Source organism: Hyperolius riggenbachi, chromosome 12 (genome assembly GCF_040937935.1).
Source record: "Hyperolius riggenbachi isolate aHypRig1 chromosome 12, aHypRig1.pri, whole genome shotgun sequence".
NCBI classification, from domain to species: domain Eukaryota; kingdom Metazoa; phylum Chordata; class Amphibia; order Anura; family Hyperoliidae; genus Hyperolius; species Hyperolius riggenbachi.
In genome coordinates this window covers 161737421-161764474 of record NC_090657.1, presented here as the reverse complement: position 1 = coordinate 161764474, position 27054 = coordinate 161737421, and the positions used below count along the sequence as shown (strand labels likewise).

Sequence of the window (27054 nt, the reverse complement as noted above, 5' to 3'; positions counted from 1 at the left end):
CGACCTCCAGGTCGCTCTGACGTCATCGCCGGGGACTCACCATACTCCTAACGGAATACCTTTGGGTGTCTTCTTTCTATAATGGGGTCATTTGTGGGGTTCCTATACTGCCCTGGCATTTTAGGGGCCCTAAACCGTGAGGAGTAGTCTTGAAACCAAATGTCGCAAAATGACCTGTGAAATCCTAAAGGTACTCATTGGACTTTGGCCCCCTTAGTGCACTTAGGGTGTAAAAAAGTGCCACACATGTGGTACCGCCGTACTCAGGAGAAGTAGTATAATGTGTTTTGGGGTGTATTTTTACACATACCCTTGCTGGGTGGGAGAAATATCTCTGTAAATGACAATTGTTTGATTTTTTTTACACACAATTGTCCATTTACAGAGAGATTTCTCCCACCCAGCATGGGTATGTGTAAAAATACACCCCAAAACACATTATACTACTTTTCCTGAGTACGGGGGTACCACATGTGTGACACTTTTTTGCAGCCTAGGTGCGCTAAGGGGCCCAACGTCCTATTCACAGGTCATTTTGAGGCATTTGTTTTCTAGACTACTCCTCATGGTTTAGGGCCCCTAAAATGCCAGGGCAGTATAGGAACCCCACAAGTGACCCCATTTTAGAAAGAAGACACCCCAAGGTATTCCGTTAGGTGTATCGCGAGTTCATAGAAGATTTTATTTTTTGTCACAAGTTAGTGAAAAATGACACTTTGTGAAAAAAAAACATAAAAATCAATTTCCGCTAACTTTTGACAAAAAATAAAATCTTCTATGCACTCGTCATACACCTAACAGAATACCTTGGGGTGTCTTTTTTCTAAAATGGGATCACTTGTGGGGGGTTCCTATACCTCTCTGGCATTTTACGGGCCCAAAACCGTGAGTAGTCTGGAAACCAAATGTCTCAAAATGCATCTGCAAATTTTGATGACAGGTGGTCTATGAGGGGGCAAATTTTGTGGAACCGGTCATAATCAGGGTGGCCTTTTAGATGACAGGTTGTATTGGGCCTGATCTGATGGATAGGAGTGCTAGGGGGGGTGACAGGAGGTGATTGATGGGTGTCTTAGGGGGTGGTTAGAGGGGAAAATAGATGCAATCAATGCACTGGGGAGGTGATCGGAAGGGGGTCTGAGGGGGATCTGAGGGTTTGGCCGAGTGATCAGGAGCCCACACGGGGCAAATTAGGGCCTGATCTGATGGGTAGGTGTGCTAGGGGGTGACAGGAGGTGATTGATGGGTGTCTCAAGGTGTGATTAGAGGGGGGAATAGATGCAAGCAATGCACTGGCGAGGTGATCAGGGCTGGGGTCTGAGGGCGTTCTGAAGGTGTGGGCAGGTGATTGAGTGCCCTAGGGGCAGATAGGGGTCTAATCTGATAGGTAGCAGTGACAGGGGGTGATCGATGGGTAATTAGTGGGTGTTTAGAGTAGAGAACAGATGTAAACAATGCACTTGGGAGGTGATCTGAAGTCGGATCTGCGGGCGATCTATTGGTGTGGGTGGGTGCACCGGCGTACCTACCGGGGATGCGACCCCCTCAGCCGCAAAGGGGCCCGGGGCTGCTCTGGGGCCCGCTCACTGTGCGTGGGGGGAGCGTTGCTCTGGACCCCCCCAGCAAGGTGCTCAACTGGCCGCAGCGTGCGCCAGTTCATTCCCTGCAGCCCCGCTTCAGCAGCCTGCATAGTCTCCGGCAGGCAGAGCAGGGCTACGGCAAGATGGCCGCCGAAGAAGCCCTACACTGGAGACTATTTGTGTCTCTAGTACAGGGCTTCGGCAGCCATCTTGCCGTAGCCCTGCACTCTGCCTGTCAGCGCGGGAGATGTGCTGCAGGAGGACTCGGGGAGCTGCGAGCCAGATGCCGGGAGAGGAGAAGACTTCTGTCAGGTAAGTGAATTGTTTTTTTTTTTAACAGGTGCATTTTTTTTTCTAGTGTCTGCTGCCTACATTGTGATTTTCAGGTGTCTGCTGCACACATTACGATTTTCTGGTGTCTGCTGCCCACATTACGATTTTCAGGTGTCTGCTGCCCACATTACGATTTTCTGGTGTCTGCTGCCCACATTGCGATTTTCTGGTCACTGCTGCCCACATTGCGATTTTCTGGTGTCTGCTGCCCACATTGCGATTTTCTGGTGTCTGCTGCCCACATTACGATTTTCAGGTGTCTGCTGCCCACATTACGATTTTCTGGTCACTGCTGCCCTCATTGCGATTTTCTGGTCACTGCTGCCCACATTGCGATTTTCTGGTGTCTGCTGCCCACATTGCGATTTTCTGGTGTCTGCTGCCTACATTACGATTTTCAGGTGTCTGCTGCCCACATTACGATTTTCTGGTCACTGCTGCCCTCATTGCGATTTTCTGGTCACTGCTGCCCACATTGCGATTTTCTGGTGTCTGCTGCCTACATTGCGATTTTCAGGTGTCTGCTGCCCACATTACGATTTTCTGGTGTCTGCTGCCCACATTACGATTTTCAGGTGCCTGCTGCCCACATTATGATTTTCTGGTGTCTGCTGCCCACATTATGATTTTCTGGTGTCTGCTGCCCACATTGCGATTTTCTGGTGTCTGCTGCCCACATTACGATTTTCTGGTGTCTGCTGCCCACATTACGATTTTCAGGTGTCTGCTGCCCACATTACGATTTTCTGGTCACTGCTGCCCTCATTGCGATTTTCTGGTCACTGCTGCCCACATTGCGATTTTCTGGTGTATGCTGCCCACATTAGGATTTTCTTGTCACTGCTGCCCACATTGCGATTTTCTGGTGACTGCTGCCCACATTGCGATTTTCTGGTGACTGCTGCCCACATTGCGATTTTCTGGTGACTGCTGCCCACATTAGGATTTTCTGGTGTGTGCTGCCCACATTATGATATTCTGGTGACTGACTGCTGCCCACATTACGATATTCTGGTGACTGACTGCTGCCCACATTACGATTTTCTGGCCCACATTACGATTTTCTGTTGAACACTGCCCACGTTACGATTGTCTGGTGAATGCTGTCCATGTTACAATTTTCTGGTGAACGCTGCCCACATTACGATTTTCTGGTGAACTCTGCCCACATTACGATTTTCTGTCCCACATTACGATATTCTGGTGAGCGCTGCCCACATTACGATTGTCTGGTGAATGCTGTCCACGTTACAATTTTCTGGTGACTGCTGCTCACGTTACGATTTTCTGGTGACTGGTGCCCACATTACGATTTTCTGGTGAACTCTGCCCACATTATGATTTTCTAAAGGCCCACATTACGATTTTCTGGTGAACTCTGCCCACATTACGATTTTCTGGCCCACATTACGATTGTCTGGTAAAATGCTGCCCACTTTACAATTAATTTACAGTGAAACGCTGCCCCATTATGATTATTTGGCACCTATGGGGAGGGCCCATCCAAATATTCGCAGGGGGGCCCAGTGATTTCTAGTTACGCCCCTGGGTGGGTGATCAGATTGCCCGCAAGGAGCAGTTTAGGGGCTGATTGATGGGTGGCAGCGACAGGGGGTGATTGATGGGTGGCAGTGACAGGGGGTGATTGATGGGTGATTGACAGGTGATCAGTGGGTTATTACAGGGAAGAACAGATGTAAATATTGCGCTGGCGAATTGATAAGGGGGGGGGGTCTGAGGGCAATCTGAGCGTGTAGGCGGGTGATTGGGTGCCCGCAAGGGGCAGATTAGGGTCTGATCTGATGGGTAACAGTTACAGGTGGTGATAGGGGGTGATTGATGGGTGATTGATGGGTAATTAGTGGGTGTTTAGGGTAGAGAACAGATGTAAACACTGCACTTGGGAGGTGATCTGACGTCGGATCTGCGGGCGATCTATTGGTGTGGGTGGGTGATCAGATTGCCCGCAAGGGGCAGGTTAGGGGCTGATTGATGGGTGGCAGTGACAGGGGGTGATTGATGGGTGAATGACGGGTGATTGACAGGTGATTGACAGGTAATTGACAGGTGATCAGGGGGATAGATGCATACAGTACACAGGGGGGGGGGGGGGTCTGGGGTGGGGTCTGGGGAGAATCTGAGGTGTGGGGGGTGATCAGGAGGGAGCAGAGGGCAGTTTAGGGCATAAAAAATAGCATTGACAGATAGTGACAGGGAGTGATTGATGGGTGATTAGGGGGGGTGATTGGGTGCAAACAGGGGTCTGGGGGGAGGGCAGGAGGGGGTCTGAGGGGTGCTGTGGGCGGGCAGGGGGGGGGGGAAACAGTGTGCTTGGGTGCGACATAGGGTGGCTGCAGCCTGCCCTAGTGGTCCCTCGGACACTGGGACCACCAGGGCAGGAGGCAGCCTGTATAATACACTTTGTGACCAAGGAGATCCGGGTGCTAGTAACCCGCCGGCGTTTCCAAACGGCCGGCGGGTTACAGCGCGAGGTGGGCGGAGCCAGTCCCCGGCGGCCGATCGTGTCACGAATGATGCGATCGCGCCGCACATGCCCGTAAAAGGACCGCCGCCATTTGTCAATACGGTGGTCCTTGCGGGGTCCACTTCCCGGCCGCCAATTGTATATACGGCGGTCGGGAAGTGGTTAACCAAGAGGCATCACACCATGAAGACCAAGGAGCTCTCCAAACACCACTAAGCAAGAGGCATCACACCATGAAGACCAAGGAGATCTCCAGACACCACTAAGCCAGAGGCATCACACCATGAAGACCAATGAACTCTCCAAATGCCAATAAGCCAGAGGCATCACACCATGAAGACCAAGGAGCTCTCCAAACATGTCAGGTACAAAGTTATAGAAAAGTACAAGTCAGGGTTGGGTTATAAAAAAAAAAAAATATATATATATATATATTCAAAACTTTGACTAACCATATGAGCACCATAAAAACCATCATGTTCAAATGGGAAAAAAAACATGGTACCACAACAATCCTGCCAAGAGAGGGCCGCCCACCAAAACTCAAAGACTGGGAAGGAGGTGTCAATCAGACAGTCAGCATAGATACCAAAAGTAACCCTGCAGGCAGAGCCGGGACAAGGTCCTCCAGCACCCAAGGCTGAGACACCAAAGTGTGCCCCTCCATCCCTCCCACCCCAGCCATCACGCACTGATTGCTGTTAGACTAAGAGGCCCCCCCCCCCCCCCCCCCCCTCACACACACACACACCTTAATCTCTAGTTTTATGGCTTGCAGTCACTGACATGTAACCCCTTTTCTTATTTTTCTTTTCAAACACAATGAAAGCCCAGTGGGTTGTGCGCCCCCTCCTACACTGTGCCCTTAGGCTGAAGCCTCTCTCACCTCTGCCTCGGCCAGGCCCTACCTGCAGGAGTTGCAGAGCTCCAAACCAGATACTAGAGTATGTGTCCATATGACCACAATAAGTCATACAATCCATAAATTAGAAGGCACATTTTGAGTTTGCTAAAAGGCATGTGGGTGACACCCTAAATGTATGGAGGAAAGGGCTCTGGTCAGGTGAGACTACAATTGAACCTTTTGGCCATCAAGGAAAATGCTATGTCTGGTGCAAGCCCAACACATCCCATCACCCCAAGAACACCTTCACAGCAGTGAAGCATGGTGTTGGCAGCATCATGCTGCGGAGATGTTATTCAGCAGCATGGACTGGGACACAGATGATAATAAATAATAATAAATACAGAAATATTCTTGATCAAAACCTGTGTCAGTCTGCCAGTGACTTGAGACTGGGATGGAGGTTCACCTTCCAGCAGGACAATGACCCAAGGCATACTGCTAGATCAACACTTGAGTGGTTTAAGGGGATTTACTGTAAATACCGTATATACTCGCATATAAGCCGAATTTTTGAGCATAAAAAATGTGCTCAAAAGTCCCCCCTCGGCTTATATGCGAGTCACTTACTGAAACCTGCCATGTCTGTGTCTGGTCTCACCTGATTCGGTGCCCCTGAGTGACCAGACATCAGAGGAGTGGAGCAGTGATGGGGCATTGCAGCCTGTCCGCCCTGATCGGATGTCTGCCGCGGGAGAGAGTGTCGGGAGTTCCTACGTGTCTGGTATGTCTGGTGTGGTGATGGGGCATTACATCCTACAGCCTTCCCTCCCGAATCCGATTTCCGCCACGAGATTGAGTGCCAGGAGCTCCTCCGCGTCTGGTGCAGTGATGGGGCATTGCAGCCTGTCCACCCTGTATATGATCGGGCTGCCGCGGAGGGTCTGGTGTTGCACGGAGGAACCAATTGTGTATTGGGCAGCGCGGGAGAGCATCAGTTCAAATTTATTTCATGCCGGAGGAGGAGCGCTCCTCCAATCAAGATGCATGAGACAGAGCTGAAGGAGCGGTCCTCCAATGAAGTCACAGCGGCTTCCTAATCGCCGCATAATAGCAGCAGTGAATGCCCATTGGCTGGGCAGTGCAAGTAGACAGCACAGCTATGTGAGTGCTGTGAGGCTGTCCTGTGTGTATCTGTGTTGTCCGCAGCAGCTTGTCAGCACATTATCAGCGTGACTCTGCTGAGTGTGTTGCTACAGTTAAAGTGGACCTCAAGTCTTCCACAGGACAGAAAGAAAACATAGAAAAATGCACCCTTTACAGTATGTATTTAGAGTTTAGTCTGTCTAATTCCCCCCTCAACTGTGTCACAAGTTGTAATTTGATCTCCCCTGTGCCAGCTGACTGCCATGGCAGATAAGCTAATTTGAAAGCACATGGGGCTCGATTCACAAAGCGGTGCTAACCCAGTTAGCACGCCTAAAAGACTTTAGGCATGATAACCATTGCACCATGCTGGTGAAAAGCCAGTTTAGGCGTGATAAGTTTAGGCGTGATAAGTTTAGGTGTGATAAGTTTAGGCATGCTAAGTTTAGATAAGTTTAGATCGCTTGCAAAGTCCCGCACGCAAAGCAGCGCCATTAAACTTTATACAAAGTGCACCAGTCTTTGCTAGCGTAAAACTTTTGATCAGCTGTGCACTGCGGTGCTAACGCAGTTGGCGCTTAAACTTATCATGCCTAAACTTATCACACCTAAACTTATCATGCCTAAACTTATCACACCTAAACTTATCATACCTAAACTTATCATGCCTAAACTGAGTTTAGGCATGATAAAGGGCTTTTCACCAGCGTGCTAACTGTTAGCACCGCTTTGTGAATCAGGCCCATGATGTTAACAAGATGTCTGCTTCCAGCAGGAAAAGTTACTTAAAGCAGGAAGTTGAAACACAGCAGATTTATTGCAGGATTTGTATCAGCTGTAACAAATGTTATTATGCTGTTACGTATCTTTTAGAACAGAGAGGACGTTTTTTGAGTTCAAGTCCGCTTTAAGGTAATTGGCTAATAAGTGTGAATAGGTGAATAGTGGAGTTATGGTGCTGGCACCTGCATACTGTTCCATACAGGGGTGATTGTTACATTTTACTTAGGGGTGTTTGATGCATTATATATAACTCAGGAGCCAACGCATTTCCTACCCTCGGCTTATTTGCGAGTCAATCACTTCTTCCTGATTTCTGATGTAAAAGTTGGGGGGTCGGCTTATATGCGAGTATATACGGTATGCTGTAATGGCCTAGTGAAAGTCCAGACCTCAACTCAATAGAGAATCTGTGGTCAGACTTGAAGACTGCTGTTCACAAGTTAAAATCATCTAAGGGCTGGTGCACACCAAGAGCGCTTCTGAGATTTTTTAAAAATGCTAGCGCTTTAAAAAAGTGCTTGGCTAATGTATTTGTATGGGATGAACTACATCAGAGTGATGTGATTTTTTTCACAAACGCAAACGCAGTCCTGCAGCATATTTGAGGCAATTACGCCTCAATGTAAAGTATAGGAAATGAGGGAAATAGCTCGAAAAAACGCTAGAACAGAGCAAATTTTTCTAGCGTTTTTTTATTGATTTTTTTTTTATACAAAAGCTGATCTCTTCCAGGTCAAAGTGTAAAAGAAGGAAAAAAAATCACTACACAAAATGCTCCAAAAATCACTAGGCATAAATAGAAAATCGCTAGACACATGCCTGGAATCACTTTTAAAAATCGCTTAAAAAAAGCTAAGCTTTTGCGGTTGCAAGAGTAATTTTTGGTGTGCGCTAGCCATTACAAGAAGGAGCTGGAGCCATTTTGCCTTGAGGAATGTACAACAATCCCAGTGACAACATGTGCATATCATAGAGACTTACCCAAGTTAACTTGCAGCTGTTATTCCCTTGTTGCTTCCCTGTAGTTATGCCCTTGATTTCCCCTCCCCCCCCCCCCCCCCCCCCACGTCCCCTAAGCCAGCCGACAGGCCCCCAAGACAAAGAAGGGAGCACACCAGCCGGACAGGTGAGCGCACTTTGTTGCGAGTACTCTGCAGCAAAATGGGGCACTGGGGATCACTATGAGCTTGGGGGGAGACCTGGCAGACCCATCACATGCTCCCCATGATTATGCACCTTGCTGTTTGCTATTTATTTATTTATGGTATTTATAAAGCGCCAACATATTACACAGCGCTGGACAATAAATAGGCTATCCAGTTAAATGTTGAGTTCTTTCCAGCTATTTGGAGCCACATATGATGTCACATGCCTGGTTTCTATGAGCAGGATACGGGTCAGGTGTATGCGTTCGGACAGGTGAGTGCCCTTTGTAGTGAGTATGTGGCCCCGCGGACCACTATTGGCTTTATCCATTTATATGCCTAGTGTTCCTTCGAGCTATTTGCAGCCACATGTGATGTCACACAGAGGTGGTCCGGCTTCTATAAGCAGGATACGGGTCAGGTGTCTGCGGTCGGACAGGTGAGTGCCCTTTGTAGTTAGTATGGGGCCCCGCGGACCACTATTGGCTTTGTTATCCATTTATATGCCTAGTGTTCCTTCCAGCTATTTGCAGCCACATGTGATGTCACACAGAGGTGGCCCGGCTTCTATAAGCAGGATACGGGTCAGGTGTATGCGGTCGGACAGGTGAGTGCCCTTTGTAGTTAGTATGGGGCCCCGCGGACCACTATTGGCTTTGTTATCCATTTATATGCCTAGTGTTCCTTCCAGCTATTTGCAGCCACATGTGATGTCACACAGAGGTGGCCCGGGTTCTATAAGCAGGATACGAGTCAGGTGTATGCGGTCGGACAGGTGAGTGCCCTTTGTAGTGAGTATGGGGCCCCGCGGACCACTATTGGCTTTGTTATCCATTTATATGCCTAGTGTTCCTTCCAGCTATTTGCAGCCACATGTGATGTCACACAGAGGTGGCCCGGCTTCTATAAGCAGGATACGGGTCAGGTGTCTGCGGTCGGACAGGTGAGTGCCCTTTGTAGTGAGTATGGGGCCCCGCGGACCACTATTGGCTTTGTTATCCATTTAAATGCCTAGTGTTCCTTCCAGCTATTTGCAGCCACATGTGATGTCACACAGAGGTGGCCCGGCTTCTATAAGCAGGATACGGGTCAGGTGTCTGCGGTCGGACAGGTGAGTGCCCTTTGTAGTGAGTATGGGGCCCCGCGGACCACTATTGGCTTTGTTATCCATTTATATGCCTAGTGTTCCTTCGAGCTATTTGCAGCCACATGTGATGTCACACAGAGGTGGCCCGGCTTCTGTAAGCAGGATACGAGTCAGGTGTCTGCGGTCGGACAGGTGTGGGAAACAATTCCCGTTTACGAGCGTCTGTGTGGGCAGCAGCTGGGAAAAGCTGTGCAGTTGCAATCTACGGCATTAAGGCTGTTTTCTTGCTGTCTTTTCCAAGCCACCTAAATGAGGCCTTTATCAGGCCAGAAACACTCCCCGAGATAAGACTTCAAAAGCGACACAGCCTAAATACACTTCTTAAAAGCCTCAAAAAATGTTGTTTCATAAATGTTTGTTATGCGATTTGCAGATAAGGGCCGGAGGCATTGTGCAAGCGCATTGTGCTCCCCCAAAGTCCTGACCAAGTGGCTTCTGCTATCAGATAAATGGCTGACTTATTACTCCATATCAGAATATAATGTCTAATTGTCAGCTAATCGTGATCTGTATACTCAGCAGCGGGACGCTTCAATTAGGCCTGACCCCTGTCACTCCGCTTCCATCATTCAGCCGCTAAAGTAAATGTCTTGTGGTTTTATGGATTAATCGCGGGCATTAAAATAAACTATTCCTTTTCATTTCACATGGGCTGGGGGAGGGGCTAAAACCTTCTTCAAACTATCTGGGGTTTGATTGCAAAGCTTTCTGTATGCTTCCTTTCCTGGTGTCACAGAGAACAGGAAGTAAGGGGGGTTCCCTCCAATTGGGACACAGACAAGACTTGGCTTTGGTGCAGTTTTTACTGCAGTCTGTGTTCCTGTTGAGAAGATCTTCACTTTCAGTGCCGATGGTTGGATTACAGAGAGTAACAGCTAAGAGATACAGACAAAGAGATACAAACCTGACAGAGGCTCTGACCACTGGCATAACATAAACCTTGGGCAGGGCAGTTTCTAGGCTATGAAGCTCTTAAGGCGAGGGTGTAAAAATTGTGCACCCCCCCTAGGCTCGAGTACACTGCTGCAATGTGGCAGCCAGATGTAGCCCCCCAGTATAGGTAGACACAGAAGCCTCCAGTATTAGGTAGCCAGATGCAGATGTCCCCCCACCCCCAGCATAGGTAGCAAAAGTGCCCATTTTCCCTCTGTGTAGGCAACCAAAGAACCCACCTATTCTTTGTATAGGCAGCCAGAGAACCCCCTCCCACAGTATAGGTAGCCAGAGCCCCCCCTCCCTATAGGTAGCCAGTGTGCACCCCTTCCATCTGTATAGGTAGCCAGTGAGACTCCCCACTGTATAGGCAGACAGGGATCCCTTCCCCTCCCAAAGTATAAGTAGCCACTTAGCCCTTCCCACCGTATAGGTTGCCATTTAGCCCCCTCCTACAGAATAGGTAGACAGTGAGCCTCCTCCCCTTATATAGATTGCCAGGGAGCCCCCACCTCTCCTATCCCCTCCCACAGTATAGGTAGCCAGAGAGGTCCCCTTCTTCCCTCCTCCACTACTCTGCTAACTTACCTCTCCAAGATCCAAACGATGAATATCTTCTTCCTCCTTCTGTTCAGTTGCATTGGTAACAGCGCCCCCTTGTGGTGACTTCAGAGCATGTCACCAAGGGAGACGCTGATACCAATGCAACGGAAAAGACGGAAGGAGAAAGAAGATATGCAGTGTGTGGATCTTGGAGAGGTGAGTTACTGCTCCCTCTGCCACTGCTTTCCCCCTGCTGCTGTGCCCTGGGTAGGGAATGCGCCCCGCCAGACCCTAAAAATGGGGCTGATCTTGGGGTGTTTTTAGCACTTTTGAAGCAAATAAAAAACCATTCCACATAAGTTGGTCCTGATAAAGTTACTACCACTTTTCCCCAAGTGCCTCAGCCTGAGCAGGAGAGCTGGCGGGAGTCTGAAGAGCCTGCAGATCTTCCAGAAGGGAAAACACTCAGGAGAAACCAGGAGCCCCTTATGGTGTAGTACAGTGGTCCTAAAACTAAGGTCCGCGGACCGAATGCGGCCCCCCAAGGCTTTTACACTGGCGCCCCACTCTCAAAATCTATTACTTATAGATGCGGTCCACTGCATCTTTAAATATCTGCGACCCACATATAGAATAGCAGTGCTGGCACCACCCATCCACATGGGTCCAAGTGGACTGCAGGTTGTCTCCTGGGTATGCTTCACTATCTGTAGCAAAGACGTTCTTCAGGTGCCACATGAATGGCTGCTTCTCCTCCGGAGTTCTCCTCTGTGTTGCAGGCCATACTATCTGCACATGCTGTGTTGGGGGACATTCTATCGGATTTGGTTAAATGGGAGACATAAGGGCTGCACATGTTAGTTTACACTACCTAGGCTCAATGTAATGTTTTCTACATGTTATGTATACTCCGGCCCCCCAGCGGTCTGAAGTATCTTGACCCGGCCCTCGACCGAAAAAGTTTGGGGACCCCTGGTGTAGTATGTCAAATCCAATGGTGGAGAATACAAACAAAGATGGTACTCACAAATCTGGGTTGCAGAACGGCGAAAACAATAACAAGGGTTGGGATTGGTGGGTCCGAGCACCCTGTGTATGTACTGATTGGTTTGGCATGAACTAATAGCAACCCCCTTAGGGGGTCGTAATGCAGAGTGGGAGGGAAGCAGTTTAAAAGGTAAGAGGAACAGGATGTCATGGGATGAAAGCAGTTAAGGTAAAAAAAAAAAAGAGTAATTTATTAACACACCAACCAACGCCTTTCATGAGTATCAACCCGCTTCCTCGGGTCAGTGAACACTGTCTGAAAATGAAATACAGGTAAAAAGCTCATAGCCAAGTGCTACACAGAGGTCAAATATAATAGTTACATCTACTATTACACAAGAAATATAATTCCATATTATTACACAATAGAATCTAGGAAGTTAAAGGGACACTTAAGCCTTCAAAAAAAGAAATCATTTTTACTCACCTAGGGCTTCTACCAGTCCCCTGAAACCGTCCCGTGCCCTCGCAGTAACTCTCGGATCTTCCTCTCCCCCGCTGCCAGCTACTTTCTATTCACCGACAGGCCTGGTGACGCGTAGTCTTCTTCACGTTCCCGTCCACAATATCGCTATTGCAGACAGTAACGCGAAGAAGGAGACGCGTGGCCAGGCCTGAGCAGTGAGTCTGTCGGACGAAATCGACAGTAACTGGAGGCGGGGGACAGCAGGATCCAAAAGTGACTGTGAGGGCACGGGACGGCTGCAGGGGGCTGGTAGAAGCCCCAGGTGAGCAAAAATGATTTTTTTTTTTAAAGCTTAAGAATCCCTTTAAGGACGTGTGAACATGTGGATTCTACAAAAGAGGCTAGTAACCTATATGTATGCATTATGAATTGCAGGGCAGTTTCTAGGCTAAATGGCACCCAGGGTAAGGGTGTAAAAACTGCTCCCCCTCGTGGACTCGTGAACCCTTACTTACCCTTAGGGACAGTCACACAGACACAGGTCACTCACAAGTAGATCTGCCTACTTACTAGTAACCAGACGCTCATCCAGGAGGAAGTACGGACCAGGAAAACGCACAAGCGAAGAGAGCCCGGAAAGCCAACTCCTCTATGGGCGCCGCACACTGACAGCCTGCAGTACCGCTACAGGACATCAGGTGTCATCACGTGGTGGTGATGTGATGATAACTTGACGTCGGATGCAGGCAGCCCAGGAGGAGCCAAGGAAGGTGATCGCGCTGGTAATCTTCTTCTTCCATTTGACTGCACCGCGTGTCCCCAGCTCCCTAGCAGGGCCGGATTTCTACTTTTTGGTGCCCTAGGCCAACTTTTAACAACCGCCCCCCCCCCCCCCCCCCCCCCACACACACACACACACACAATATATTATGCTACTGCCTCCCATGCCTGCTGCCACAACGCCCATATGCATTGATTTTCCTGGGAGATTTGAACAAAGTTATCTAATCTGCAGGGTATTAATTTCTAAAATGATTCCTTTTAGAATCCATAATAAAATATTGATCAAATCAGGTGAAAGATTTAGATTAATTGGCCTGGTGTTGCAGTTGATCCACGGCCAAAAGCCTTGCACTGCACTGAACAGTGTAATGCTGCAGTTCAATCTTTTTTCAATTGATGTTCTGCTGGAATATATTGAAAATCTTTGTATTGTGTGTGGTAGGAATCGATTCCACTCTGATTCGATTTTGATCAGAGTAAAATCGTTTATTTCGCCACATTGCAGGCTCATATGTCAGGGCGGCGTGAATTCTCGCTTCCTCCTGTGTCTGGCAGCTTTTTGAATAGTGATGTTAGTACATGCGGCAGTGTCATGTAGTACAGGTGCTCCAGCAGCAATAAAGAAATATGCTGGACACAGGAGGAGGCGAGGAGTCGCACTGGTGAGACAGGTGTGCTGCTTACACACACTTACCACGGGCTTGGGGGCAGAGGACACATGCACTTGGAGGGAAGACTGGCTAGGGGCAGCACGGTGGTGTAGTGGTTAGCGCTCTCTCCGTGCAGCGCTGGGTCCCCAGGTTCAAATCCTAGCCAGGTCAACATCTGCAAGGAGTTTGTATGTTCTCCCCGTGTCTGTGCGGGTTTCCTCCGGGCACTCCGGTTTCCTCCCACATCCCACAAACATACAAATAGGTTAATTGGCTTCCCCCTTAAAATTGGCCCTAGACTACAATACATACACTACACAATACATACATAGACATATGATTATGGTGGGGACTAGATTGTGAGCTCCTCTGAGGGACAGTTAAGTGACAAGATAATATATACTCTGTACAGCGCTGCGTAAGATGTTGGCGCTATATAAATAGTAAATCATAATAATAGGGGGTCCGTTGGTCTTTGACGATACCACTGCGCACCCAATCAAGCTCTGTGGACACACATTTTTACACCTTGGAGGATTGGTGGTTTTAGCAAGAAATCAATGGAAACATTCAATCGAGTGACCATGCTGTGGCATCAATCTCAGCCAGATTCGATCACTATGATCGAATCGGCTGGATATTGATGCCAAAAATCAAATAATGTGTATGGGCTGTCAGCTGACAGACAGAGCATTCAGCAGGCAGCAGCCCCCATCCCCAGCAAGGCAGCTTATCTAAATTGCACCTGAGTGCAGACAGGCATTGTTTGTTTGTCCTCCCAGGTCCCTCGGTCCTCATTAAGGTCCGTACACACGCCGGACTTTAGGCAACGACGGGTCCGTCGTTGCCTCCCGCTGGGTGGGCGTGCCAGCGACAGTCCGGCGTGTGTACGCTCTGTCGTCAGACTGATACGGCTGTTTCTGAGCGATCCGCCCGGCGGATCGCTCAGAAACAGCCGTATCAGTCTGACGACAGAGCGTACACACGCCGGACTGTCGCTGGCACGCCCACCCAGCGGGAGGCAACGACGGACCCGTCGTTGCCTAAAGTCCGGCGTGTGTACGCTGCTTTACACTCACCACAGCTGGGATGTCTGTGCTAAAACTCCAAATGGTGGAAGGAGTCGGATCCGAGGGAAGGAATAAAGTTTACACATGTCTCCCGGCAGTTCCTGCAGTAGAAAAACTTACTTGTGAGATGCACCCGGGAGACAGAGGAGGCGGGGCGGCAGAGCTTGGGACAGCGAGGAACACAGAGAGCCGTGCCCTGCAAGATATCTCTGTGCTGCTGCTCTCATCCTCCATCAACCCCCGCGATGCGGAATGGAGATCGGATTCGGCGAGCGCACACTATGGAGGACAGTCAGCTGAGCTGCAGCCAGGCAAGTAGGCAACATGTGTAAGTTGCCTGACCTGTTGCTGTGTGTTAGCTCGCTGGCTGCCTCCAAGCTCTGGGCATGATCTCTGCCTGGCCCCTGTGCCCCGCCGGGATATTTTAACCCCCGCCAGTTGCCCCCACATATCGGGTCACTCACATGCCAGACTCGCCCGCGGCTATCTGCAAACTTCAAACAGCGTAGCTGCGGGCGGACTGGGTCTGTCTGCTGTCACAGCAGATGCAGAGTATGTTCCATGGTGGAGGATGAGAGCGCACACTACAGCTGGCGGGCAGGGGGCATTAATGATAGCGCGGTCCGGCGCTTTGATCTGCTTGTGTTTCATCACACTTTATAGCCACTCTGCCGCCCTAAACAACACTAATTTTCTGGCGCCCTAGGCCATAGCCTAGGTTGGCCTTGCCAGAAATCCGGCCCTGCTCCCTAGCAGTTACATCCTTCTGCCTGCACCCCCTTCTTCTACTTGCCGGTCTGTGCCCAGGGTGGTTGCCCTGTCCGCACTGCCCAAGATGTGGCCCTGATGCACTGAGTGTTGCTTGTTGAAGACATTCACAATGTGGTGGAAATAATAGATGATGGGTTAGGAGAGAGAGCTGGCTGACCACAGGGTGGCACAATAACGCAGTTCATTGGGATTCCAGCCAAAACTACCAGCATCCAATAGATTATCAGTGTAGCATACCTGCCCCCAGTGACAGTTGCTCATAAAACATAGCTAAAGACAAAGTATGGGCAATAATTATCTGCTGTATGGATATAAACACCACTTCTAAAGCAACGGATTATCTATGTTCTCATCAAAGCTGCATTAATAGCAAGGTGGTTATCCTATAGATAAGCAATGCCTTAAAACAGAAGGTATATTTACATTTACTTTTTTTTTTAAAGGCATTAATGTCTCACTTCATAACACAGGGTGGAGCTATACAAATCTGACCTTCAGTTGAACTCTCACCAATCACAATCTGTGTTTTCGGAGGGCAATCTGAGTCACTCAGGAATTTGGCATTTCTATCATCAGGATATAATAAAAAATCATCTGGTTCTTCGCAGGTTCTACAACGTTTTAAATGTAACCTAAAAAAGTAATGCCTGGTACACATGATGCGATTTTCCATCAGATTGCTGGTCGAATCCATTATTTCTGTCGGGTCCCATCCGATATCTGATTGTTTTTCTGATAGATTTTTGTTTAGAAGTGATCAGAAATTTGATCTGAAAAACGATCAGAAATCAGATTGGTCCAGTAGGTTTGATTTGCCTTTTTAAAACAGTAGGAAATGTGCAATAATTCAGCTTTAGATGAACTCCAGTGAAAATTATGTAATAAAAAAGTGCTTCATTTTTACAATAATTATATATAAATGATTTAGTCAGTGTTTGCCCATTGTAAAAGCTTTCCTCTCCTTGATTTACATTCTGACATTTATCACATGGTGACATTTTTACTGCTGGCAGGTGATATCACTGAGAGTACCTGCTGCTGCTTGCTTTTTTGGCAGTTGGAAACTGCCCACAATGCAATGAGTTTATAGACAGAAAACTGCCAGGAAAATGGGCCTCACAGTCTCCTGTGGGAAGGGCTTTACCACAATATCAGCCATACAGAGCCCCCTGATGATTTATTTGTGAAAAGGAATAGGTTTCTCATGTAAAATGGGGTATTAGCTACTGATTGGGATGAAGTTCAATTCTTGGTCACGGTTTCTCTTTAAGTGAACATTTGTGGTTACCCACAATGCACCACTACTGAATATGCAAATTATCTCTTTATGCCCCTGTAGCAGTTTGGGTCACCCCAAGCTTCTTGGTTACTCTATTGGTCGAGTAGGAAATAAGTGATTCAACCTTCAATCTGGCGGAAAATTACATTGTGTGTACTGAAACACATTTCACTCTACCACCAGATCGACAAATCAGATAGATCCCTCTGTGATTTAGGCCAGGTTCACATCATGAAACGCGGATGGCCGTGCGTTCGGAACGCAACGCATACAAACGCACGCCATCCGTGTTTCTATGCGTTGCATGGCTGATCCCATTCACTGAAGTGAATGGGTCAGCTGCGCGTTTTAGTAAAAAATGCGTGCAGCATGCAGTCCCGGACTGCACTGGTCCAGAACGCATGCAGTGTGATCATCAGACAGTGCAGTCTATGCACTTTCTGATGTCGAGCGTGTCGGCCTCCTGCACACGTTGCCAAAACACGGATGGAAACACGTGCAGTGTGAATGTGGCCTGAATCTAATCAGAGAGCAATTTATTGCCTGCTCACCAGGGCTGGATTTAGGCCAAGGCCACCTAGGCCATGGCCTAGGGCACCACAGCAGCAAGGGAACTAAAGCAGCAGGCTGAACTGGTGCAGCATTAGCAAGCTTGCAAATGCTGCAATGCAGGGAGATCAGGGGAGCGCCAGACCGCAGTACTCTGCTGCTAGCCGCCTGTGCAGCAGCCACCTTGCTCTCTGTGAACATTTGCATTGTGGACAGCATTGGAGATGGAAAGGAAGAGGAAGTTTCTGCATTGGAGACGAGTGTAGAAATGAGTGACACTGATGGCTGCTGCGGTGTGAAGGCGAGTTGGCTACCTATAAGGTGGGGAGTGGGAAAAGGAGGGAATAAAGGAATCATCTGGCTACCTATACTGGGGGGGTCATCACACCTATACTAGAGAGAAAGGGGGAGGGGTCTTCTGGCTACCTATACTGGAGGGAAGGGGGGAGGGGTCATTTCGCTACCTATACGAAAGGGCGGCGGCTCGTGACAAGTGGTCTTGGGCGGTAAAGAGTACAAATCCGGCCTTCTGCTCACACACTGCAGACAGACTTCCAATTTAACACGATATCAGCACTGCGTAATATGTCGGCGCTGCGTAAGGCCCCGTTCATATCACGGAACGCAGGCGCGTTCCGTTCAGAACACAACGCACAGGAACGCACGTCATGTGCGTCTCTGTGCGTTGCGTGGCTGATCCCATTCACTGAAAGTGAATGGGACAGCCGCGCGTTTTGCTAGGAAACGCGTGCAGCATGCGTTCCCGGACCGCACAGGTCCGGAACGCATGCAGTGTGAACATCAGACAGTGCACTCTATGTACTGTCTGATGTCGTGCGTGTCGGCCTCCCGCACGCATTCCCGAAACGCGGACGGGAACGCGTGCAATGTGAACGGGGCCTAATATGTCGGCGCTTTATAAATACAATAAATAAATAAATAAAACTCTATTGGAAATCATCCTAGTGCTGCCACCTGCTGGATACAATCTCACCTCGCAGGATCCGCTCGGTCTTATTACTCCGGCTGGCATTCTACCTCCTTCTTTCTTCAGGGTCCGTCCCTCTCCACACCCCCTGTCACCTCTTCTCTGTTTGTTCCAGGATTCTGCTGTAGATTTGCTGGTTTGCTTGAGATCACTGTGCTGTTGGCCAAGGCTTAGGGCCCGTTTCCACTATAGCGTTGCGGAATCACCGCAGGCAAATCGCATGCGGGTGCGATTCCGCATGCGTTTTTTGCCGCAATTTCGCATGCGATTTCGCATAGGTTAGGGTGATGCGATTTTAACCATGTCACTGCCTGTGTGAATTAACATTGGTACCTATGCGAAATCGCATGCGAATTCGTGGCAAAAAACGCATGGGGAAAACGCATGCGATTTCCCTATTAAATACATTGCGTGCGATTCGCCTGCATTCCACACGCAGGCTAATTCTGAGGGCCCTAGCGTGCAGATTTTTTCTGCACAGAAAAGCGTTCAGGAAAACGGACAAATGGAAACAGTCCCATCCACTTGTACTGGCTATGCGAATTCGCATGCGGGCAACGCATGCGAATTCGTGATAGTGGAAACGGGCCCTAAGCCAACAGAAGTCACAAAGATGTCACCACATTCGACTCTAGAATAGTTTTGTGTACAGAGGAGTTCACGATCGATTGAATGACTGCAAAGTGCCCAGCTTCTATGGCTGCAAAAAAAGCCCACATCATCATTAGGAATAGTAAATGAGAGACAATTCATTCCGAGTTGATGCAAATTAGGCAAATTCTGTATGCAAGTATATGTAGCTTGAAAATGGACCTTTTGAACTCCACCTTGGCAGGATTTGATTGGCCCATTTTCAAGCTGAATACACACACTGAATCACATTGGCACTAAAAACAGTCCTGATTCTAACTTAGGCAAACAGATCCTATGTTAATTGATAGGATCCATTCACATTGCTCTGTTAGAAGGAATCCATTCGTCACATTCCACTGAACGGACCGCAAGTTTGGGAGGCTGCGATATTTTCTGAGCGATGGACGCATTCGCATTGATGGCACACTGACAGAATGGACCTAAAATTGATGCCCAATAAAAATGTATGGATTTCACGGATCAGTTTTTACCCAGATCAGTTGTTGTTCCATCCAGTATGAACCAGGCCTTAGGCCTGTCCAACTAGCACAGGAAACCTGTCACCAGTCATGTCCTTTGCTTCTCTTCATTATGGTCAGATTGAGTGCTGGTCTCTCATCTTCTGTTTAGGGATGGCCCTGCCTAGGAGAGCTCACAGAGAAGCATGTGATCAGTTTGATCAGCTGATAGATGTGTAAGGCTCTGATTTGCTGTGATGACTTCCTGGTTTAACAGATGATCATGCCCAGCAAATCAGAACCTTACAAATCTATCAGCTGATCAAACTGATCACATGCTTCTCCATTAGTTCTCCTAAGCATTGCCAACCCTACGTTCTGTTAGCAGGCAGCAGTCTTCTAGGTCTTCTTTCAGTTGGTTGATCAGAAGTTGGGTTCATGCAACCAGGTCATCAACTTCACCAGCAAACACTAAATAATTAAGCTAGCCCTGCCCACAAATCTATCTGCCAATCAGGAAGAATGTGTACTGAGCAGTCATTTGCTCTGAGTACAGTGACTTTCATGCGTTCAGTCTGTTGTTCTGTTCCAGCCCACATTTAATGAGCCCACAAGCATCCTACTTGTAGCCCCTTATTGGCGTTTGTCTTTCCAAACTATAGCGCCGATTCCACAATGGACAGAGATCTGTGTCATTCCTGCGGTCTGAAAAATAAACAGAAAGTTTTAAACATTTTTCTTTCCGTTGCTCCCTTTTTCCTTCATTCTGTCGCTCTGAGAGTCAGGCTCTTCATGACGTGTTCTCTTTGAAGCCGGGAGTCTTTATTTTTGTTGGATGGAGATCAGAAACTGGCTAACATTCCATGACCTGCTAATATCATGTGTGCCAATGCTGAGAAGAGTGTGGGCTGCCCACTCGTGTCTCGCTGGCTTCGAGTGACGCTCAGACCAGTTTCCAAGGCTTGCAACATTCAGGCCGGGCAGGAGGTCAAAGGTCAAGGTCGTACAAAACTCAGATTCCAGTGATGAGCCACAGAAAGGAATGTGTGTGGACACAAATTACCAGAATCATGAACACAAATAATATGCTTTATCTCCCCATAAGCAAACGCAGGGGAGGATTACAGCTGCCCAGAATCCCCCCTCAGACCAGAGCCGGTCAGCTCTGTGTCTCTGTGCCAGCTCTGTGTGTGTGTCAGCTCTGTGTCTCTGTCTCTGTGCCAGCTCTGTGTGTGTGTCAGCTCTGTGTCTCTGTGCCAGCTCTGTGTCTTTCTCTGTGCCAGCTCTGTGTCTGTCTCTGGCCAGCTCTGTGTCTCTGTGCTCACTCTGTAGTGTGTGTGTGTGTCAGCTCTGTGCCCGCCCTGTGTCTGTGTACCAGCTCTGTGCCCCCTCTGTGTCTCTGTGCCAGCTCTGTGTCTGTCTCTGGCCAGCTTTGTGTCTCTGTGCTCACTCTGTGTGTGTGTCAGCTCTTTGTCTCTGTGTCAGCTCTGTGTCTGTGTGCCAGCTCTGTGCCCACTCTGTGTCTCTGTGCCCGCTCTGTGTGCCAGCTCTGTGTCTGTGCCAGCTTTGTACCCACTATGTGTCTGTGCCTGCTCTGTGTCCGCTCTGTGTCTGTGTGCAAGCTCTGTGCCCACTATGTGTCTGTGTGCCAGCTCTGTGTCCGCTCTGTGTTTCTGTGCCAGCTCTGTGTCCGTGTGCCAGCTCTGTGTCTCTATGCCCGCTCTGAGTCTCTGTGCACGCTCTGTGTCTGTCTCTCTGTGCCCCTCTCTGTGACTTCTCTGTGCCTGCTCTGTTTCCTCTGTGTGCCTTGTGCGGAACTGAGCCTGTGGCGTCTCACGTATGAGGGTGGTGGGAGGCGGATACGTTCAGAGCACCAATCGCTTGCTTAGGCCCGGTTCACACTTGCGGTTTTGCAAAAACCGCACCGGATGTCCGGACCGCACCGGAGCCGGATCGGACCTGAACCGTACGGTTCCTGTCCGGATCCGGTCCGGTTGCATACGGTTTCCGTGCGGTATGAACACGGTTGCGGTCCGGATCCGGATTCTAAAAGAGATAACAACCTGTATAAAAACAAAAAAAAATGTTGGGGTCTGGGAGGTCAGCAGAAGGGGGACCTGTGGAATCAGGCCCTCCGCTGTTTAGCACTCACCTCCACCTCCAACATGCTGCCAACATCTCCAGCTCGTGCTGCTCCACTCCAAAATGGTTGCCCATGTGTCCCCGATACAATATCGCCGCAACAATCCTCATAGGAAGTGGGGTAGAACATCCGGATTTTTTGCCAGTGTGTTGTGCGCTCTCCGGTTCTCATTGGTTTCCATTGGCCGGATGGTGCAGTCCGGCTCCGCCCCGGATACGGCTGCCGGAGGAGCCGGACCAAAAAATAGCGCATGTTGGAACGGACACCGGAGTCCGGATCCGGTCCGGCTCCGGTCCGGGCGAAACGGACACATGTGAACCCTGGCATAGACTTACATTGCTATGCCGTGCGTCCGTTTCGTCCGGCCAGCATGCGGTGCGGCTCCGGCACGGCTATTCCGGATAGCCACCGCTAATGTGAACCGGGCCATGACAGCAGTAGGCGGAGCCGTAAGACGCATAGAGTAGCGCAGCTTCATCCAACGGCATTCCTCTTCGTATATGACGCAGCAGTGGGTGGAGCGCAGCCATACAGCAGCACAGCGGGCGCCGGAAAACCGCAGCCACTGACGATCTCTAGATGATCTTGATGGGTACCGCGGTTTCAGTTTAAGACCATGAAACTGTTCAGCCCTACTCCTCAGTGTCAGTAAGTGACATGACTATGTACTCTGTAAAGTTCTACAGATGCTAGTGCTATATACATACATAATATTAATATGGTAGGACATTAGACTATGGTAGGATTAGACTGTGAGCTCCTCTGAGGACAGTTAGTGACATGACTACTGTATGTACCCTGTAAAGTGCTGCAGAAGATGTCAGTGCTATATAAATACATAATAATAATAATATGGTAGGACATTAGACAGGCTATGGTAGGATTAGATAGTGAGCTCCTCTGAGGACAGTTAGGCCCGGTTCACATTAGCGTTCCAGGTCCGGTTTCCCCAGACCCGGAACGCTCCGTACACAGCGGATGGTGAATGGATACATCGTTAATCAATGTATCCATTCACACTCGTGCGATCCGGGAACGCAGCTCCGGGACGATCCGGCTTTTTTCCAACTTGCTCCATTTTTGCCGTACGTCCCCGTGCCGGATCCTGACCCGAACATGCGGCCATGCTGTGCAATGAGAAACGGATGTTTCTCATCACGCTGGCAATAGGACCGGATGCTTCCAGCACCGGTCCTATGCCACTTGGGGGGCCCGGACTACACGCCGGTATCCCCCATGCTTGCGGTGCCTTTCTGGCACTGCAATGTATCTAGTTCCGGCTACTTTATTGAAGCCGGAACTGATACATTCCGGATCCGCAACTTGTGGCCACCGCAGAGACCCGTACGGTCTCTTTGCGGCCCCCGGACCCCCGGACACTTGCGGACTCGAACCGCAAGTGTGAACGGGGCCTTAGTGACATGACTGTACTCTGTAAAGTGCTGTATTAGATGTCAGTGCTATATAATAATATGGTAGGACATTAAACTATGACTATGGTAGGATTAGATTGTGAGCTTCTCTGAGGACAGTCAGTGACATGACTATGTACTCTGTAATGTGCTGCAGAAGATGGCAGTGCTACATACATAAAAATATGGTAGGACATTAGACTATGACTGTGGTAGAAGGCCCAGTTCACATTAGCGTTTTTTTCCCTGAACGTAACTGGAATGTATACTGTACAAATGGAACGGATGTGAATGGATCCAATGTTAACCTATGGATCCATTCACATGCATCCGTTGGTACGGATACGTTCCGTACGTACCGGCCCCCAGATCCAAAAAATGTTGCAGGCCCTTATTTTTCCGGACCGTTCTGCCTAGCGAAACGGATCTGGACAAAAATACTGCAGCATTGGGGGCAATGGGAAATGGAACGTTTCTTCACACTAGTGAAGAAATGGACCGTTCCACGGGGGATGGGGGCATGCAACGACGCGATTCTAGCGACGGGAGGGTGAGGGGAGGGTGCAGCAGCCGGGTGGGTGGGCGAGGGAGGGTTAATACATACCAAATCTTCCGCAGCAGCCGGCGGTAGAGGCTTCCGTCTTCTTTCGTGTCATGTGACTAAACGCGTCATGTGACTAGTCACATGACGCGCTGTGTAATCACAGCGGAAGAAGAGGAAGCCTCTACCGCCGGCTGCTGCAGAAGATTAGGTATGTATTTGCTGAGTGAAAACGGATCCGATCAATCATTGATCAGGTCCGTTTTCACTATGTGAACGGGCCACGGACTGAGCCATCCGGATCCGGTGAGCGGACACCGGATCCGCTCACCGGATCCGTTTGGCACGAAACGCAGATGTGAACCGAGTCTTAGACTGTGAACTCCTCTGAGGACGGTCAGTGACATGACTATGTACTCTGTAAAGTGCTGCAGAAGATGTCAGTGCTCTATACATAATAATATGGTAGGACATTAGACTATGGCTATGGTAGAATTAGATTATGAGTTCTTCTGAGGACAGTCAGTGACAAGACTATGTACTCTAGTGCTGCAGAAGATGTCAATATAAATAATATTATATTATTCCAATGTGCATGTAACTTGCAAAAAAAACTTGCAACAACTTAGAAAATTAGCATCTCATTGATAATGTTTAGTTGGTTTTGGTTTCCCCAGCTGCTATATGGAGCTGAGAGCAGCATGTGATTGGCTGTATGTGGTGAGAGGGAAGGGGGAGGCTTTCTGTTCCCCCTCTTTATAGGCTTCCCTCTGTCAGTGTTCAGCTGCTTCCTCCAGGCTGTCTGACATGTTAAATGTTTTAATGTATTTGGCAGCTCTTGTTTTATTGCTTGCTTGTTCTGCGCTGATATAAACACAACACAGAAACGTTCAGTGGCAATTCTCCCAGACCGATTAGGCGTCCCTGAAAATGATACTCTGCAGAGATCCTTGATCTGCTGGAATTTATATGAGTCTTAATGGGGTCTGCGAGGCTTTGTCACTCTAGGTATCTCCGATTCATCTTACACTTGAGCGTCAGAAGCATGCAGCTCCATGGGACTGGTCACAGGCACTCTCAGCGAACATAAAATGAAAGGAAAAACATTATTTATTCCTCACCCCCACTCTTGCCTAGGCAGTATTTTAACATAAAATATTGTTTTTTTGTGGCAGTTAAAGGTGCCCAATACATAAGCTGTTTTTGCGGGCCAATCGACCCTCTGATTCAATCATTTTCGAATTGGAGGAAAATCTGTGCCGCAAAATGTCCACCTGATGCATAATTTGACCAATATCGGACAAAGGGATCGATTGGCAATCTCAGTGGCAGGTTCTTGGTAGGGTGTGTGGTGTTAAAGAGAAACTCTGACCAAGAATTGAACTTTATCCCAATCAGTAGCTGATACCCCCTTTTACATGAGAAATCTATTCCTTTTCACAAACAGACCATCAGGGGGTGCTGTATGACTGATATTGTGGTGAAACCCCTCCCACAAGAAACTCTTGAGTACTACTCCTGACTGTTTCCTGTGTGTGAACTGTGAACCTTGCTGCATTGTAGGAAATAGCTGTTTACAGCTGTTTCCAACTGCCAAAAAAACATGCAGCAGCTACATTACCTGCCAACAGTAAAAATGTCACCATGTAATAAATATCAGAATGTAAATTAGGGATTTAAAAGATTTTACAATGGGCAAACACTGACTAAATCATTTATACATAATTATTGTAAAAATGAAGCACTTTTTTTTATTACATTATTTTCACTGGAGTTCCTCTTTAACGGCAGCTGACATATCTGAAAGACCCCTAACCGATAACCCCCCCCCCCCCCCCCAAAGGCAGTGTTTTAAAATCTCATCTATCTACCAGCACGATTGTGGGCCTTCGCCCCTGTCACCGATATGTCTGCTGTTACCAATATAGCTTGTACCACGTGGCACCACCCACATGTGTGACATCACACACCCACCTGGTGCCACGTGGTTCATGCTATCGCAGTGACGGGGGACACAGTGGTGACGCCCAGGTATCGTGCTGGCGGACAGGTGCGATTTTGGGGAGCCTGGGCACCAGGGGGGCATTTTTAAATGGGGGGAGCAGCCAAGGCAGGTGGCGGAGGTATACAGCAATCTATCGGAAAGCGGTCTGCGGTATGGGGAAGACAACATCTCTCACTGATCAAATTCAATCAGACAGAAACCTGTCTTCTGGTGGATCTGCCCATACATCGCCTGATGAAAAGGTAGGGCACCAGATCATCGTGTGGACCATCCCTCTACTCCATGCAAGGGAGATGGTGTTTTTCCCTTAACCACTTATAGACCACAGGCTCTCCCCCAACCCGCGACCCCCCCAGTAATCAGGCAATTTTTCTTACAAATTAGTGCTCTGCAGCTTTAATAGCTTGCTGCAGAGCCATACAATTGAGCACACAAATGAATCCCCGCCCCTTTTCTGTCCACTAACAAAGCTTTCTGTTGGTGGGCTCTGATCGCTGCAGCTTTTTTTTATTATTATTATTAATTTAATAGTGTTTTTTTTTAATCAATGTATACATTTTTTATTTATTTATATTATACCTCTCCCTCCCCCCGCCAGCAAATCAGGACAATCCCTTCTCATAGCCATCAGCCTGTGATAGGGTATCGCGATCGTAGCCTCTCTAGGGGACAGCCAAGTGACACAGCTGTCCCCAGTACAGCACTGCTGTAGATCGCAGCGATGTACAATGTAGACAGCGGTTTCGCTGTCTAACAGTCTAATAGCAGTGATTGCCGCTGTTAGACTGTTGAATGACGGAGCTCCGCTCCATCATTCAAGCAGGATGTGCGCGCATCGGGGGGGGGGGGGGCTTGATCCCCTGCAAAACGCTGCCCCAGGACTTGATGCCTTTTGCCATTAGACAGTCGTGGGGCTTTCACCTTCCCGATGCCTAGCTATCGGCGTTAGACGGTCGAGAAGGAGTTAAAGAGAAAAAGTTTCAATTGTTGATAGTTACCTGTAACCTCCAAGTCACTGTGAATAAGAGAGACCAGGAGCCCAGTGGTGCAGTATCATTAGACAAAGATATGTAAACACGTGTGTAAGTATTATACTCACAAGGGTGGGTTGCAAAACTTGCAACCCCCGTCTGAGCCTGTGGGAATACAACCGTCGTCCTCGGTGTCCCAGGTCTGTTGGCGCAGATGCTGGTCGGTCACTCTCCTGGATTGGTTGTGAGAACTAAGGTCCTTGTGACTAAAAAAACCCTTATGGGGTATAGACTATACTAAAAAACACTGGTGGAGGCTCCCTTGATGATATGACCCTACTAGATGTTGTATATATGAGCAGTGTAATTTATTACCTTCTCAGAAGGACAAACCATTATTTAATGGAAA

At 48.7% G+C, this 27054-nt stretch overlaps 2 protein-coding genes across 3 annotated transcripts in view; both read right to left on the bottom strand.

The window, feature by feature from the left end:
- LOC137541564 (small ribosomal subunit protein eS21-like) overlaps positions 1–1590 on the bottom strand; it is a 235382-nt gene extending 233792 nt beyond the window's left edge. Inside the window, exon 1 of the mRNA XM_068262934.1 lies at positions 1580–1590. The gene's annotated coding sequence lies outside the window, so the exon portion shown is untranslated. The remainder of the gene's footprint in view (positions 1–1579) is intronic.
- GATA5 (GATA binding protein 5) overlaps positions 1–27054 on the bottom strand; it is a 2064317-nt gene that overhangs the window by 283 nt on the left and 2036980 nt on the right. Inside the window, exon 30 of one of the 2 annotated variants that reach the window (XR_011025214.1) lies at positions 19097–19182. The exons of the other annotated variant lie outside the window; for it this stretch is intronic. The gene's annotated coding sequence lies outside the window, so the exon portion shown is untranslated. Of the gene's footprint in view, positions 1–19096; positions 19183–27054 lie in introns of those variants that run through there. 2 annotated transcript variants of the gene reach the window in all.